The sequence below is a fragment of the Medicago truncatula genome, chromosome 2 (assembly GCF_003473485.1).
Source record: "Medicago truncatula cultivar Jemalong A17 chromosome 2, MtrunA17r5.0-ANR, whole genome shotgun sequence".
Lineage (NCBI taxonomy): Eukaryota > Viridiplantae > Streptophyta > Magnoliopsida > Fabales > Fabaceae > Medicago > Medicago truncatula.
This window is the reverse complement of record NC_053043.1, coordinates 45,957,224-45,973,963: the sequence shown is the minus strand read 5'-3', so window position 1 is coordinate 45,973,963 and position 16,740 is coordinate 45,957,224. Positions and strand designations below refer to the sequence as shown.

The window sequence follows — 16,740 nt, the reverse complement described above, 5'->3', positions numbered from 1 at the left end:
TCTTATGCCTACTAATAAAAGATGTTATGTTTGTGTCGATAAAAGTTTATGTACTACATCTTGTTCTTTTTTTAACCTATACATTGGATGAAGTAAAAACGAAGAGTTAGGAATGGTTGCTAAAAGTATTACTCCACCCGTTTCAAAATAAGTGTCGCTTTAGCAAAAAAACATTATTTTAAAATGAATGTCGCTTTACATTTCCAATGCAAATTTAATTTTTTTCTTCCAACTTTACCTTCAATAAATACTCAAATTTTTTTCTCTCACACAATTTTCAATACAACTTTAAGTTTGTCATTTTCTTGTAAAGTAAGGTTATTTTAGTAAAATTGCTATGACATTTGACTACTTTATTCCATTCCTTAATCTGTGTGCAAATTGGTTAAAACGACACTCATTTTATTTTGAAACGGAGGGAGTAATATACTAGAAAAATCGAAAAGAAGCAACAATAGTCCTACATTAAAACAACGATTCTTTTTCAAACGCTTATGCTATAAGCTCTAAATTAAGTTGTTTATCTAAATAGGATCTGCATTGTCTAGTGCTAGTAGTTCATAAATATAATGACCATTTTTTTTGGGTGGAAGTATCAGAAAAATATGTTCAACGTCAAAAACATCACATATTATATATATAGTCTAAAAAAAAGTCTAGAATATGAGCATACAGCCATACACACAACTATGTCTCGCTAATGTGGGATATACATTTAGGTGTTCATAGTCTACTCGATTCACCAGCATTAAAACATTACGTCTTCTAAGTTTCACAAATGATATTCATAGTATAGCTTCATAGAAATATAAGCAACAAAAGTAAAAAAGGCAAACAACATAGCATGAACCAATTACATAAGTCTTCTAAGCAGCCTTGTTGGATGAAGATTTTGGAGCAATGCTTACGAGCCTCTCTGCACCTTATGAAGCAGAGACTTTGTGGGTGCACTAGATAAAGTGGAGGACAACTCCCTTCCTCTCTGAAAAGTGTAACCCCCCTCAGACCATGGATATGGTGGAACAAATCCTTGGCTATGTAGCCATAACCACCATTGCCCCAATTGGTGCCAAAAGAATTTTGGATTTGCAGAAATGGTCTCCCATCATCCGCATCATCCAGACTACCCACACCACATATCAAAACATAATGGAGAGGTCGATTCACACCTCCTTCAGCAGGTGCAATGAAATAGACATTTGGTGGCTAAGAAAAAAAAAATTAACTTAGAAAATAATATTAAATAACATTGCATTCAAAAGCTAAGAAAAGTTATTTTACTCACACCAAGATAAAGGTCAAAAGTGGCATCATATTCAAATGCACCAACTAAACAACCGAAATCTTCCATTGCGGCTCTGATAGAATGTATCGAGGAATCCGGATGAATCGAAAAAGGATCCCCTTGGATCTCTGCAATCTGTAAATACATTGAAAAATAAAACTGATTATAAGTATGTCCCAAGTTTTGAAAATAACAAAAATTTATGAATGACTGACTATTAGTAGAACAGTTCTGCAATTAATGAAGAAAAAAAAACAATATTAATAAAATAAGGGCAATGCTAACCAGTGCCCCCGGGGCACTGGATAAGGAACAATAAATAGTAATTAAATAAATGAATCTCACTTAATTCATCTCAATTAAAGTATAATATATGTCAACTAATTAAAAATAATAAAAGCTATATTCAATACTCTTTCAATATTCAAAGGCACAACAATTATTATAGAGACGCGTCCTTTCCATTCCATCTGTTTACACAACCATATGACTGCTATCTATTATCTCTCTGTCATCATCAGTACTAAATTCTATTCCGCAGTTATTATTCAAATTTCCTTTTTTTTTTACGCTATTTCTTTTATACGCTCAATTTATTGGAATTCCGAATTTATTAGGTATTATTCAAACTTTTTTTTCTTGTTTTTATATGTTATTGTTTTAACATCACGTAAAAAAAAAATCCCTTGAGTAAAGTTTGCAGGAAAAAAATTATTAAGAAATGAAGGTTGGATATAATGGGAATGATTTCCGAAATTAAAATCACAAAGAAAAAGAATGAGAAGCACGCGCTCGTGTGGTATTTAACTGTGTAAAGGAAAGAAAATTTGCAGTATTAAATATAACTATTTTTTGTTTTAATTAATTGACATAGTTTACATTTATTTGAGATGAATTAAATGAGATTCATTTATTTAATGCATATTAATTGTCCTTATCCAGTGCCCCGGGGGCACTGGTTAGCAGCACCCATAAAATAATAGTAAAAATGTCATTGGAGGATTGTAAAACTACATCTATATTAATGATTGTGCAGGTGATGAAAAGGTGCCATCTATATTACAGACATCCTAAACCTCATATATTTGAACAATTATGAGCACAACAATTATGGACACAGGATCAAGACAGTAACAAAATTGTCAAAAAAGCTTGGTACTCTACTAATGGAGATAGTGCTTTGAAACTCAAATATACTATGGACCAGATGACTGTTTGGGGCAAATCTAAATTTGGAAATATCCCAATTAAAATCAAACATCTCCAAACCTATTTGGGCTCTCTCAAAAATGCTATTCCTAATCATACCACTATGCTCAAAATCAGAAAAACATAAGCTGAACTAGATGATCTCTTACACCAAGAGGAATTATGGTGGTCTCAATTCTCAAAGTGCATTGGCTACAATCTGGAGATCTGAATACCAAGTACTTTCATCATAAAGCCAACACTTGGAAAAGGAAGAATTTTATTCACAATATTCAAGATTCAGATGGGAACAATTGGAAGGACAGTAACAAAATTCATGACACTTTCTCTAAACATTTTCAAAATATTTTTACAAGCTCTACATATGCTTACTCCCAAAACATTTTTGATGTTGTCAAGAATAGGGTTTCTAGTCAGGACTACAATCTCCTTAATAATGTTTTTACTGAAACAGAAGTCTTAGAAGCCATTAGCTCTATGAAGGCCAATTCAACCCCTGGTCCTGATGGCTTTCCAGCTATGTTTTTTCAAAAATATTGGGAGATTATATGCCCTGACATTATGCAACATGTTTTAAATGTTTTGAACAACAAAGGCAGTATTGATGATATTAATCATACTTTTATAAGTCTCATCCCCAAGATTAATAATCCTATTTTTAATGTTCTGTTAAAGATTATTACAAAAACAATGGCTAATAGAATTAAGCAAATCCTGCCCAATATTGTTATTGATAACCAAAGTGCTTTTATTCCGGGTAGGCTTATAATGTTTTTACTAAAACATAAGTCTTAGAAGCCATTAGCTCTATGAAGGCCAATTCAGCCCCTGGTCCTGATGGCTTTCCAGCTATGTTTTTTCAAAAATATTGGGAGATTATATGTCCTGACATTATGCAACATGTTTTAAATGTTTTGAACAACAAAGGCAATATTGATGATATTAATCATACTTTTATAAGTCTTATCCCCAAGATTAATATTCCTATTTGTAATGTTCTGTTAAAGATTATTACAAAAACAATGGCTAATAGAATTAAGCAAATCCTGCCCAATATTGTTATTGATAACCAAAGTGCTTTAATTCCAGGTAGGCTTATAATGTTTTTACTGAAACAAAAGTCTTAGAAGCCATTAGCTCTATGAAGGCCAATTCAGCCCCTGGTCCTGATGGTTTTCCAGCTATGTTTTTTCAAAAATATGGGGAGATTATATGTCCTGACATTATGCAACATGTTTTAAATGTTTTGAACAACAAAGGTAGTATTGATGATATTAATCATACTTTTATAAGTCTCATCCCCGACATTAATAATCCTATTTGTAATGTTCTGTTAAAGATTATTACAAAAACAATGGCTAATAGAATTAAGCAAATCCTGCCCAATATTGTTATTGATAACCAAAGTGCTTTTATTCCGGGTAGGCTTATAATGTTTTTACTGAAACATAAGTCTTAGAAGCCATTAGCTCTATGAAGGCCAATTCAGCCCCTGGTCCTGATGGCTTTCCAGCTATGTCTTTTCAAAAATATTGGGAGATTATATGTCCTCACATTATGCAACATGTTTTAAATGTTTTGAACAACAGAGGCAGTATTGATGATATTAATCATATTTTTATAAGTCTCATCCCCAAGATTAATAATCCTATTTGTAATGTTCTGTTAAAGATTATTACAAAAACAATGGCTAATAGAATTAAGCAAATCCTGCCCAATATTGTTATTGATAACCAAAGTGCTTTTATTCCGGGTAGGCTTATAATGTTTTTACTGAAACATAAGTCTTAGAAGCCATTAGCTCTATGAAGGCCAATTCAGCCCATGGTCCTGATGGCTTTCCAGCTATGTTTTTTCAAAAATATTGGGAGATTATATGTCCTGACATTATGCAACATGTTTTAAATGTTTTGAACAACAAAGGCAGTATTGATGATATTAATCATACTTTTATAAGTCTCATCCCCAAGATTAATATTCCTATTTGTAATGTTCTGTTAAAGATTATTACAAAAACAATAGCTAATAGAATTAAGCAAATTCTGCCCAATATTGTTATTGATAACCAAAGTGCTTTTATTCCGGGTAGGCTTATAATGTTTTTACTGAAACATAAGTCTTAGAAGCCATTAGCTCTATGAAGGTCAATTCAGCCCCTGGTCCTGATGGCTTTCCAGCTATGTTTTTTCAAAAATATTGGGAGATTATATGTCCTCACATTATGCAACATGTTTTAAATGTTTTGAACAACAAAGGCAGTATTGATGATATTAATCATACTTTTATAAGTCTTATCCCCAAGATTAATATTCCTATTTGTAATGCTCTGTTAAAGATTATTACAAAAACAATGGCTAATAGAATTAAGGAAATCCTGCCCAATATTGTTATTGATAACCAAAGTGCTTTTATTCCAGGTAGGCTTATAATGTTTTTACTGAAACAGAAGTCTTAGAAGCCATTAGCTCTATGAAGGCCAATTCAGCCCCTGGTCCTGATGGTTTTCCAGCTATGTTTTTTCAAAAATATGGGGAGATTATATGTCCTGACATTATGCAACATGTTTTAAATGTTTTGAACAACAGAGGCAGTATTGATGATATTAATCATACTTTTATAAGTCTCATCCCCGAGATTAATAATCCTATTTGTAATGTTCTGTTAAAGATTATTACAAAAACAATGGCTAATAGAATTAAGCAAATCCTGCCCAATATTGTTATTGATAACCAAAGTGCTTTTATTCCGGGTAGGCTTATAATGTTTTTACTGAAACATAAGTCTTAGAAGCCATTAGCTCTATGAAGGCCAATTCAGCCCCTGGTCCTGATGGTTTTCCAGCTATGTTTTTTCAAAAATATGGGGAGATTATATGTCCTGACATTATGCAACATGTTTTAAATGTTTTGAACAACAAAGGTAGTATTGATGATATTAATCATACTTTTATAAGTCTCATCCCCGAGATTAATAATCCTATTTGTAATGTTCTGTTAAAGATTATTACAAAAACAATGGCTAATAGAATTAAGCAAATCCTGCCCAATATTGTTATTGATAACCAAAGTGCTTTTATTCCGGGTAGGCTTATAATGTTTTTACTGAAACATAAGTCTTAGAAGCCATTAGCTCTATGAAGGCCAATTCAGCCCCTGGTCCTGATGGTTTTCCAGCTATGTTTTTTCAAAAATATGGGGAGATTATATGTCCTGACATTATGCAACATGTTTTAAATGTTTTGAACAACAGAGGCAGTATTGATGATATTAATCATACTTTTAAAGTCTCATCCCCAAGATTAATAATCCTATTTGTAATGTTCTGTTAAAGATTATTACAAAAACAATGGCTAATAGAAGTAAGCAAATCCTGCCCAATATTGTTATTAATAACCAAAGTGTTTTTATTCCAGGTAGGCTTATAATGTTTTTACTGAAACAGAAGTCTTATAATTCATGGCATTTCTATAGCTACAAATGCCCCTGAAATTACTCATCTTTTGTATGCTGATGATAGCATCCTTTTTTGTAGGGCTAAACCTGAAGAGGTGACTGTTATCATGCAAATTCTAAAGCTTTACCAAGAAGCCTCCGGACAAAGGGTTAATTTGGATAAATCTGATATGATTTTTAACCCAAATATAAGCTTATTAGCCCAAATAGGAAAAGGAACAAAAATGGAAGGTGTTCTGAAGGAACAACTCCTATAAGGAGTGCCAAAAAGGATAGCATATTATATAAAATATTAATGGCAATGTAGATTAGGCTTCCTACGCCTGAGTGAGTTTTTTTGTAGACAAAAAACAGTGTGTTACTTATCCTTAAGTATGGTATTTCAACTTGTCGGTGTCTTACGTACGGCAAATCTTAGGGCAATACATGCTGCTTCGTAGACACCCAGCACATCATTTATATTGTTCATATCACCATCAGCAGCATAGTTTGGAACTCCATTAATTATACATTGAATGGATAACGCCGGCCCCAGACGGAAATGTTGGAATGAGTATGTAGCTCTCAATAATTGAGAGACACACCAAGCCCAACAAAATGCTGCGCATAAAAGAGTGTATTTAAATAAACAGATACCGATCTGAACCATAGTTTGTTATCAACAAAACTTTTTTGATGTTAAATCAAAATACATACATTATAATACATTAGAAAACAAGGTTACTCACGCTCAATCAAAAGTGTAACATCGGGAAGCCATGGAACTCCCCGATAAGTGAACAAGAATCGTGAGTCTCTGATATTGAGAAAATCAAAGCCGTCTTCCAGAACCAAGTCATTCTCATCCGCAACACTAAGTGGTATAAGAATCCGATCAGCAAACCTATTAAAGATAAATAAATAGAATAATTAAGTTATAAATAAGTTGAAAAAGATTATAAAAAGAAAAAAAACAAGTTATTAGCCAGAACAATAGAGCTATACTCCTTCAAATTGGATAGAGACAAATTACCGGTATAACCTCTGCAAAAGCAATGTGCTGAAATTATATCTTACGACTTCTTTGACAAAATTTGGTTTAGTATTTATAACTGGTTAGGCTTAACTACGGTTCACCCGACTCAAGTTTCGAAACATTTACTTTGGTTTGGATTGTTTGGCGGCTTCACTAAGAATGTTTGTAATATTCTTAATTTGATTTGGCTTTCTTTCGTCTGGATTAGTTGGCTTGAAAGAAATTCTAGAGTTTTCAATCAAAAGAGGGACTCTCTTCAACATCTTTGAGAAAATTAAGCTACAATCTTTCTAGTGGCCGCAGGCATATCACCTAACTTTTGTTTTTAACTATCATATGTGGTGGGCTATTAATATTTAATCTCCTTTTGTGCTCTTTTGGAGAGCTTGTTCTTTGCTTTTTATTTCATTATGCAATTTTAAACTTATGATGTAACTGCTACTTCTTTCTCTTGGTTTTTTCTGGTACTCTTTGTGACGATATTAAAATTCATCTTTGAACCAACTTTATTGTTCAAATCTAATCGTCAAAGTTGATTTTTGGTAAAGGACAACTTTACAAGCTCTACATATGCTTACTCCCAAAACATTTTTGATGTTGTCAAGAATAGGGTTTCTAGTCAGGACTACAATCTCCTTAATAATGTTTTTACTGAAACATAAGTCTTAGAAGCCATTAGCTCTATGAAGGCCAATTCAGCCCCTGGTCCTGATGGCTTTCCAGCTATGTTTTTTCAAAAATATTGGGAGATTATATGTCCTGACATTATGCAACATGTTTTAAATGTTTTGAACAACAAAGGCAGTATTGATGATATTAATCATACTTTTATTAGTCTCATCCCCAAGATTAATAATCCTATTTGTAATGTTCTGTTAAAGATTATTACAAAAACAATGGCTAATAGAATTAAGCAAATCCTGCCCAATATTGTTATTGATAACCAAAGTGCTTTTATTCCAGGTAGGCTTATAATGTTTTTACTGAAACATAAGTCTTACAAGCCATTAGCTCTATGAAGGTCAATTCAACCTCTGGTCCTGATGGCTTTCCTGCTATGTTTTTTCAAAAATATTGGGAGATTATATGTCCTAACATTATGCAACATGTTTTAAATGTTTTGAACAACAAAGACAGTATTGATGATATTAATCATACTTTTATTAGTCTCATCCCCAAGATTAATAATCCTATTTGTAATGTTCTGTTAAAGATTATTACAAAAACAATGGCTAATAGAATTAAGCAAATCCTGTCCAATATTGTTATTGTTAACCAAAGTGCTTTTATTCCGGGTAGGCTTATAATGTTTTTACTGAAACATAAGTTTTAGAAGCCATTAGCTCTATGAAGGTCAATTCAGCCCCTGGTCCTGATGGCTTTCCAGCTATGTTTATTCAAAAATATTGGGAGATTATATGTCCTGACATTATGCAACATGTTTTAAATGTTTTGAACAACAGAGGCAGTATTGATGATATTAATCATACTTTTATAAGTTTCATCCCCAAGATTAATAATCCTATTTGTAATGTTCTGTTAAAGATTATTACAAAAACAATGGCTAATAGAATTAAGCAAATCCTGTCCAATATTGTTATTAATAACCAAAGTGCTTTTATTCCAGGTAGGCTTATAATGTTTTTACTGAAACAGAAGTTTTAGAAGCCATTAGCTCTATGAAGGCCAATTCAGCCCCTGGTCCTGATGGCTTTCCAGCTATGTTTTTTCAAAAATATTGTGAGATTATATGTCCTGACATTATGCAACATGTTTTAAATGTTTTGAACAACAAAGACAGTATTGATGATATTAATTATACTTTTATAAGTCTCATCCCCAAGATTAATAATCCTATTTGTAATGTTCTGTTAAAGATTATTACAAAAACAATGGCTAATAGAATTAAGCAAATCCTGCCCAATATTGTTATTGATAACCAAAGTGCTTTTATTCCGGGTAGGCTTATAATGTTTTTACTGAAACATAAGTCTTAGAAGCCATTAGCTCTATGAAGGCCAATTCAGCCCCTGGTCCTGATGGCTTTCCTGCTATGTTTTTTCAAAAATATTGGGAGATTATATGTCCTGACATTATGCAACATGTTTTAAATGTTTTGAACAACAAATGCAGTATTGATGATATTAATCATACTTTTATAAGTCTCATCCCCAAGATTAATAATCCTATTTGTAATGTTCTGTTAAAGATTATTACAAAAACAATGGCTAATAGAATTAAGCAAATCCTGTCCAATATTGTTATTGTTAACCAAAGTGCTTTTATTCCGGGTAGGCTTATAATGTTTTTACTGAAACATAAGTTTTAGAAGCCATTAGCTCTATGAAGGTCAATTCAGCCCCTGGTCCTGATGGCTTTCCAGCTATGTTTATTCAAAAATATTGGGAGATTATATGTCCTGACATTATGCAACATGTTTTAAATGTTTTGAACAACAGAGGCAGTATTGATGATATTAATCATACTTTTATAAGTCTCATCCCCAAGATTAATAATCCTATTTGTAATGTTCTGTTAAAGATTATTACAAAAACAATGGCTAATAGAATTAAGCAAATCCTGTCCAATATTGTTATTAATAACCAAAGTGCTTTTATTCCAGGTAGGCTTATAATGTTTTTACTGAAACAGAAGTTTTAGAAGCCATTAGCTCTATGAAGGCCAATTCAGCCCCTGGTCCTGATGGCTTTCCAGCTATGTTTTTTCAAAAATATTGTGAGATTATATGTCCTGACATTATGCAACATGTTTTAAATGTTTTGAACAACAAAGACAGTATTGATGATATTAATTATACTTTTATAAGTCTCATCCCCAAGATTAATAATCCTATTTGTAATGTTCTGTTAAAGATTATTACAAAAACAATGGCTAATAGAATTAAGCAAATCCTGCCCAATATTGTTATTGATAACCAAAGTGCTTTTATTCCGGGTAGGCTTATAATGTTTTTACTGAAACATAAGTCTTAGAAGCCATTAGCTCTATGAAGGCCAATTCAGCCCCTGGTCCTGATGGCTTTCCTGCTATGTTTTTTCAAAAATATTGGGAGATTATATGTCCTGACATTATGCAACATGTTTTAAATGTTTTGAACAACAAATGCAGTATTGATGATATTAATCATACTTTTATAAGTCTCATCCCCAAGATTAATAATCCTATTTGTAATGTTCTGTTAAAGATTATTACAAAAACAATGGCTAATAGAATTAAGCAAATCCTGCCCAATATTGTTATTGTTAACCAAAGTGCTTTTATTCCGGGTAGGCTTATAATGTTTTTACTGAAACAGAAGTTTTAGAAGCCATTAGCTCTATGAAGGCCAATTCAGCCCCTAGTCCTGATGGCTTTCCAGCTATGTCTTTTCAAAAATATTGTGAGATTATATGTCCTGACATTATGCAACATGTTTTAAATGTTTTGAACAACAAAGACAGTATTGATGATATTAATTATACTTTTATAAGTCTCATCCCCAAGATTAATAATCCTATTTGTAATGTTCTGTTAAAGATTATTACAAAAACAATGGCTAATAGAATTAAGCAAATCCTGCCCAATATTGTTATTGATAACCAAAGTGCTTTTATTCCGGGTAGGCTTATAATGTTTTTACTGAAACAGAAGTCTTATAGTTCATGGCATTTCTATAGCTACAAATGCCCCTGAAATTACTCATCTTTTGTATGCTGATGATAGCATCCTTTTTTGTAGGGCTAAACCTGAAGAGGTGACTGTTATCATGCAAATTCTAAAGCTTTACCAAGAAGCCTCCGGACAAAGGGTTAATTTGGATAAATCTGATATGATTTTTAACCCAAATATAAGCTTATTAGCCCAAATAGGAAAAGGAACAAAAATGGAAGGTGTTCTGAAGGAACAACTCCTATAAGGAGTGCCAAAAAGGATAGCATATTATATAAAATATTAATGGCAATGTAGATTAGGCTTCCTACGCCTGAGTGAGTTTTTTTGTAGACAAAAAACAGTGTGTTACTTATCCTTAAGTATGGTATTTCAACTTGTCGGTGTCTTACGTACGGCAAATCTTAGGGCAATACATGCTGCTTCGTAGACACCCAGCACATCATTTATATTGTTCATATCACCATCAGCAGCATAGTTTGGAACTCCATTAATTATACATTGAATGGATAACGCCGGCCCCAGACGGAAATGTTGGAATGAGTATGTAGCTCTCAATAATTGAGAGACACACCAAGCCCAACAAAATGCTGCGCATAAAAGAGTGTATTTAAATAAACAGATACCGATCTGAACCATAGTTTGTTATCAACAAAACTTTTTTGATGTTAAATCAAAATACATACATTATAATACATTAGAAAACAAGGTTACTCACGCTCAATCAAAAGTGTAACATCGGGAAGCCATGGAACTCCCCGATAAGTGAACAAGAATCGTGAGTCTCTGATATTGAGAAAATCAAAGCCGTCTTCCAGAACCAAGTCATTCTCATCCGCAACACTAAGTGGTATAAGAATCCGATCAGCAAACCTATTAAAGATAAATAAATAGAATAATTAAGTTATAAATAAGTTGAAAAAGATTATAAAAAGAAAAAAAACAAGTTATTAGCCAGAACAATAGAGCTATACTCCTTCAAATTGGATAGAGACAAATTACCGGTATAACCTCTGCAAAAGCAATGTGCTGAAATTATATCTTACGACTTCTTTGACAAAATTTGGTTTAGTATTTATAACTGGTTAGGCTTAACTACGGTTCACCCGACTCAAGTTTCGAAACATTTACTTTGGTTTGGATTGTTTGGCGGCTTCACTAAGAATGTTTGTAATATTCTTAATTTGATTTGGCTTTCTTTCGTCTGGATTAGTTGGCTTGAAAGAAATTCTAGAGTTTTCAATCAAAAGAGGGACTCTCTTCAACATCTTTGAGAAAATTAAGCTACAATCTTTCTAGTGGCCGCAGGCATATCACCTAACTTTTGTTTTTAACTATCATATGTGGTGGGCTATTAATATTTAATCTCCTTTTGTGCTCTTTTGGAGAGCTTGTTCTTTGCTTTTTATTTCATTATGCAATTTTAAACTTATGATGTAACTGCTACTTCTTTCTCTTGGTTTTTTCTGGTACTCTTTGTGACGATATTAAAATTCATCTTTGAACCAACTTTATTGTTCAAATCTAATCGTCAAAGTTGATTTTTGGTAAAGGACAACTTTACAAGCTCTACATATGCTTACTCCCAAAACATTTTTGATGTTGTCAAGAATAGGGTTTCTAGTCAGGACTACAATCTCCTTAATAATGTTTTTACTGAAACATAAGTCTTAGAAGCCATTAGCTCTATGAAGGCCAATTCAGCCCCTGGTCCTGATGGCTTTCCAGCTATGTTTTTTCAAAAATATTGGGAGATTATATGTCCTGACATTATGCAACATGTTTTAAATGTTTTGAACAACAAAGGCAGTATTGATGATATTAATCATACTTTTATTAGTCTCATCCCCAAGATTAATAATCCTATTTGTAATGTTCTGTTAAAGATTATTACAAAAACAATGGCTAATAGAATTAAGCAAATCCTGCCCAATATTGTTATTGATAACCAAAGTGCTTTTATTCCAGGTAGGCTTATAATGTTTTTACTGAAACATAAGTCTTACAAGCCATTAGCTCTATGAAGGTCAATTCAACCTCTGGTCCTGATGGCTTTCCTGCTATGTTTTTTCAAAAATATTGGGAGATTATATGTCCTAACATTATGCAACATGTTTTAAATGTTTTGAACAACAAAGACAGTATTGATGATATTAATCATACTTTTATTAGTCTCATCCCCAAGATTAATAATCCTATTTGTAATGTTCTGTTAAAGATTATTACAAAAACAATGGCTAATAGAATTAAGCAAATCCTGTCCAATATTGTTATTGTTAACCAAAGTGCTTTTATTCCGGGTAGGCTTATAATGTTTTTACTGAAACATAAGTTTTAGAAGCCATTAGCTCTATGAAGGTCAATTCAGCCCCTGGTCCTGATGGCTTTCCAGCTATGTTTATTCAAAAATATTGGGAGATTATATGTCCTGACATTATGCAACATGTTTTAAATGTTTTGAACAACAGAGGCAGTATTGATGATATTAATCATACTTTTATAAGTCTCATCCCCAAGATTAATAATCCTATTTGTAATGTTCTGTTAAAGATTATTACAAAAACAATGGCTAATAGAATTAAGCAAATCCTGTCCAATATTGTTATTAATAACCAAAGTGCTTTTATTCCAGGTAGGCTTATAATGTTTTTACTGAAACAGAAGTTTTAGAAGCCATTAGCTCTATGAAGGCCAATTCAGCCCCTGGTCCTGATGGCTTTCCAGCTATGTTTTTTCAAAAATATTGTGAGATTATATGTCCTGACATTATGCAACATGTTTTAAATGTTTTGAACAACAAAGACAGTATTGATGATATTAATTATACTTTTATAAGTCTCATCCCCAAGATTAATAATCCTATTTGTAATGTTCTGTTAAAGATTATTACAAAAACAATGGCTAATAGAATTAAGCAAATCCTGCCCAATATTGTTATTGATAACCAAAGTGCTTTTATTCCGGGTAGGCTTATAATGTTTTTACTGAAACATAAGTCTTAGAAGCCATTAGCTCTATGAAGGCCAATTCAGCCCCTGGTCCTGATGGCTTTCCTGCTATGTTTTTTCAAAAATATTGGGAGATTATATGTCCTGACATTATGCAACATGTTTTAAATGTTTTGAACAACAAATGCAGTATTGATGATATTAATCATACTTTTATAAGTCTCATCCCCAAGATTAATAATCCTATTTGTAATGTTCTGTTAAAGATTATTACAAAAACAATGGCTAATAGAATTAAGCAAATCCTGCCCAATATTGTTATTGTTAACCAAAGTGCTTTTATTCCGGGTAGGCTTATAATGTTTTTACTGAAACAGAAGTTTTAGAAGCCATTAGCTCTATGAATGCCAATTCAGCCCCTAGTCCTGATGGCTTTCCAGCTATGTTTTTTCAAAAATATTGTGAGATTATATGTCCTGACATTATGCAACATGTTTTAAATGTTTTGAACAACAAAGACAGTATTGATGATATTAATTATACTTTTATAAGTCTCATCCCCAAGATTAATAATCCTATTTGTAATGTTCTGTTAAAGATTATTACAAAAACAATGGCTAATAGAATTAAGCAAATCCTGCCCAATATTGTTATTGATAACCAAAGTGCTTTTATTCCGGGTAGGCTTATAACTGATAACTCTAATTGTTTTTGAAGCCTTTCATTATCTCAAAAACCCAGGACTAAAAATAATGGTTATGTTGGGATCAAATTGGATATTGCTAAAGCCTATGACAGCCTTCAATGGAATTTTGTTGAAAATACCTTAAGTGTTATGGGATTTCCTATTAATCTATTCAAGTTATTATGATTTGCATCAGAACAGTCACTTTTTCCATTCTAATTAATGGTCATCCTACTGATCTTTTTCATCCTAGTAGAGGAATCAGGCAGGGAGACCCTCTATCCCCTTACATTTTTATTATCTGTGCAGAAGTCCTCTCTGGTTTAATTACTAAAAGTCAGCAGGATGGCCTAATTCATGGCATTTCTATAGCTACAAATGCCCCTGAAATTACTCATCTTTTGTATGCTGATGATAGCATCCTTTTTTGTAGGGCTAAACCTGAAGAGGTGACTGTTATCATGTAAATTCTAAAGCTTTACCAAGAAGCCTCCGGACAAAGGGTTAATTTGGATAAATCTGATATGATTTTTAACCCAAATATAAACTTATTAGCCCAAATAGGAAAAGGAACAAAAATGGAAGGTGTTCTGAAGAAACAACTCCTATAAGGAGTGCCAAAAAGGATAGCATATTATATAAAATATTAATGGCAATGTAGATTAGGCTTCCTACGCCTGAGTGAGTTTTTTGTAGACAAAAAACAGTGTGTTACTTACCCTTAAGTATGGTATTTCAACTTGTCGGTGTCTTACGTACGGCAAATCTTAGGGCAATACATGCTGCTTCGTAGACACCCAGCACATCATTTATATTGTTCATATCACCATCAGCAGCATAGTTTGGAACTCCATTAATTATACATTGAATGGATAACGCCGGCCCCAGACGGAAATGTTGGAATGAGTATGTAGCTCTCAATAATTGAGAGACACACCAAGCCCAACAAAATGCTGCGCATAAAAGAGTGTATTTAAATAAACAGATACCGATCTGAACCATAGTTTGTTATCAACAAAACTTTTTTGATGTTAAATCAAAATACATACATTATAATACATTAGAAAACAAGGTTACTCACGCTCAATCAAAAGTGTAACATCGGGAAGCCATGGAACTCCCCGATAAGTGAACAAGAATCGTGAGTCTCTGATATTGAGAAAATCAAAGCCGTCTTCCAGAACCAAGTCATTCTCATCCGCAACACTAAGTGGTATAAGAATCCGATCAGCAAACCTATTAAAGATAAATAAATAGAATAATTAAGTTATAAATAAGTTAAAAAAGATTATAAAAAAAAAAAAAAAAAAAAACAAGTTATTAGCCAGAACAATAGAGCTATACTCCTTCAAATTGGATAGAGACAAATTACCGGTATAACCTCTGCAAAAGCAATGTGCTGAAATTATATCTTACGACTTCTTTGACAAAATTTGGTTTAGTATTTATAACTGGTTAGGCTTAACTACGGTTCACCCGACTCAAGTTTCGAAACATTTACTTTGGTTTGGATTGTTTGGCGGCTTCACTAAGAATGTTTGTAATATTCTTAATTTGATTTGACTTTCTTTCGTATGGATTAGTTGGCTTGAAAGAAATTCTAGAGTTTTCAATCAAAAGAGGGACTCTCTTCAACATCTTTGAGAAAATTAAGCTACAATCTTTCTAGTGGCCGAAGGCATATCACCTAACTTTTGTTTTTAACTATCATATGTGGTGGGCTATTAATATTTAATCTCCTTTTGTGCTCTTTTGGAGAGTTTGTTCTTTGCTTTTTATTTCATTATGCAATTTTGAACTTATGATGTAACTGCTACTTCTTTCTCTTGGTTTTTTCTGGTACTCTTTGTGACGATATTAAAATTCATCTTTGAACCAACTTTATTGTTCAAATCTAATCGTCAAAGTTGATTTTTGGTAAAGGACAAATTTTTTTTTTTTTTTGTGACAACGAAACAGACAAATCAATTTGTGTCACTAACAATAACACCATTTTACTATTTTGACCATGACATTAACTACATGATTCTAATAGTCTTAGACTTATTAGGTTTTGATGATTGTCGTTCTTACGTTAAATTAAGGGGGTCTAGTTCTTAGTTGATCTCAAATATCGACCGATCAATTGAACTAGGAAAAGTGTGAAAAGATCACATTTTAATCATGCATATTTAAACGCATAATAGGTAGACTCTTTTTAAATTCATCGATTTGCATTTCAAATACTGTTAATTACTTTTCATATCTTTAATCGATTCAGGATTGTTTAGAATCAATTCAATTAAGGCCTTGGATAACATTTTTGAAACAAGAATACGTCTTAAATTGATTAAAGACATATAGGAGGTATCCTTAAATCGATACATGCATTTGATAAAGCCAAACTACAGTATCAAAGTATTTTTTAAATTATCAATCTACAATGACTTGGCAGTTTGAACAGTACAACTATTTCAATTATTTTAAGTTAGGATTTT

General features: G+C 32.3%; 1 long non-coding RNA gene across 1 annotated transcript; it reads right to left on the bottom strand.

The window, feature by feature from the left end:
* Positions 1 to 606: 606 nt before the first annotated feature.
* Positions 607 to 15,029, bottom strand: LOC120575819 (uncharacterized). The gene is made up of 2 exons (XR_005644028.1): positions 14,983 to 15,029; positions 607 to 1,420 (listed from the first exon to the last, which is right to left on the bottom strand). It is a non-coding gene; the product is annotated as an uncharacterized lncRNA (long non-coding RNA).
* Between the last annotated feature and the right edge of the window lie 1,711 nt (positions 15,030 to 16,740).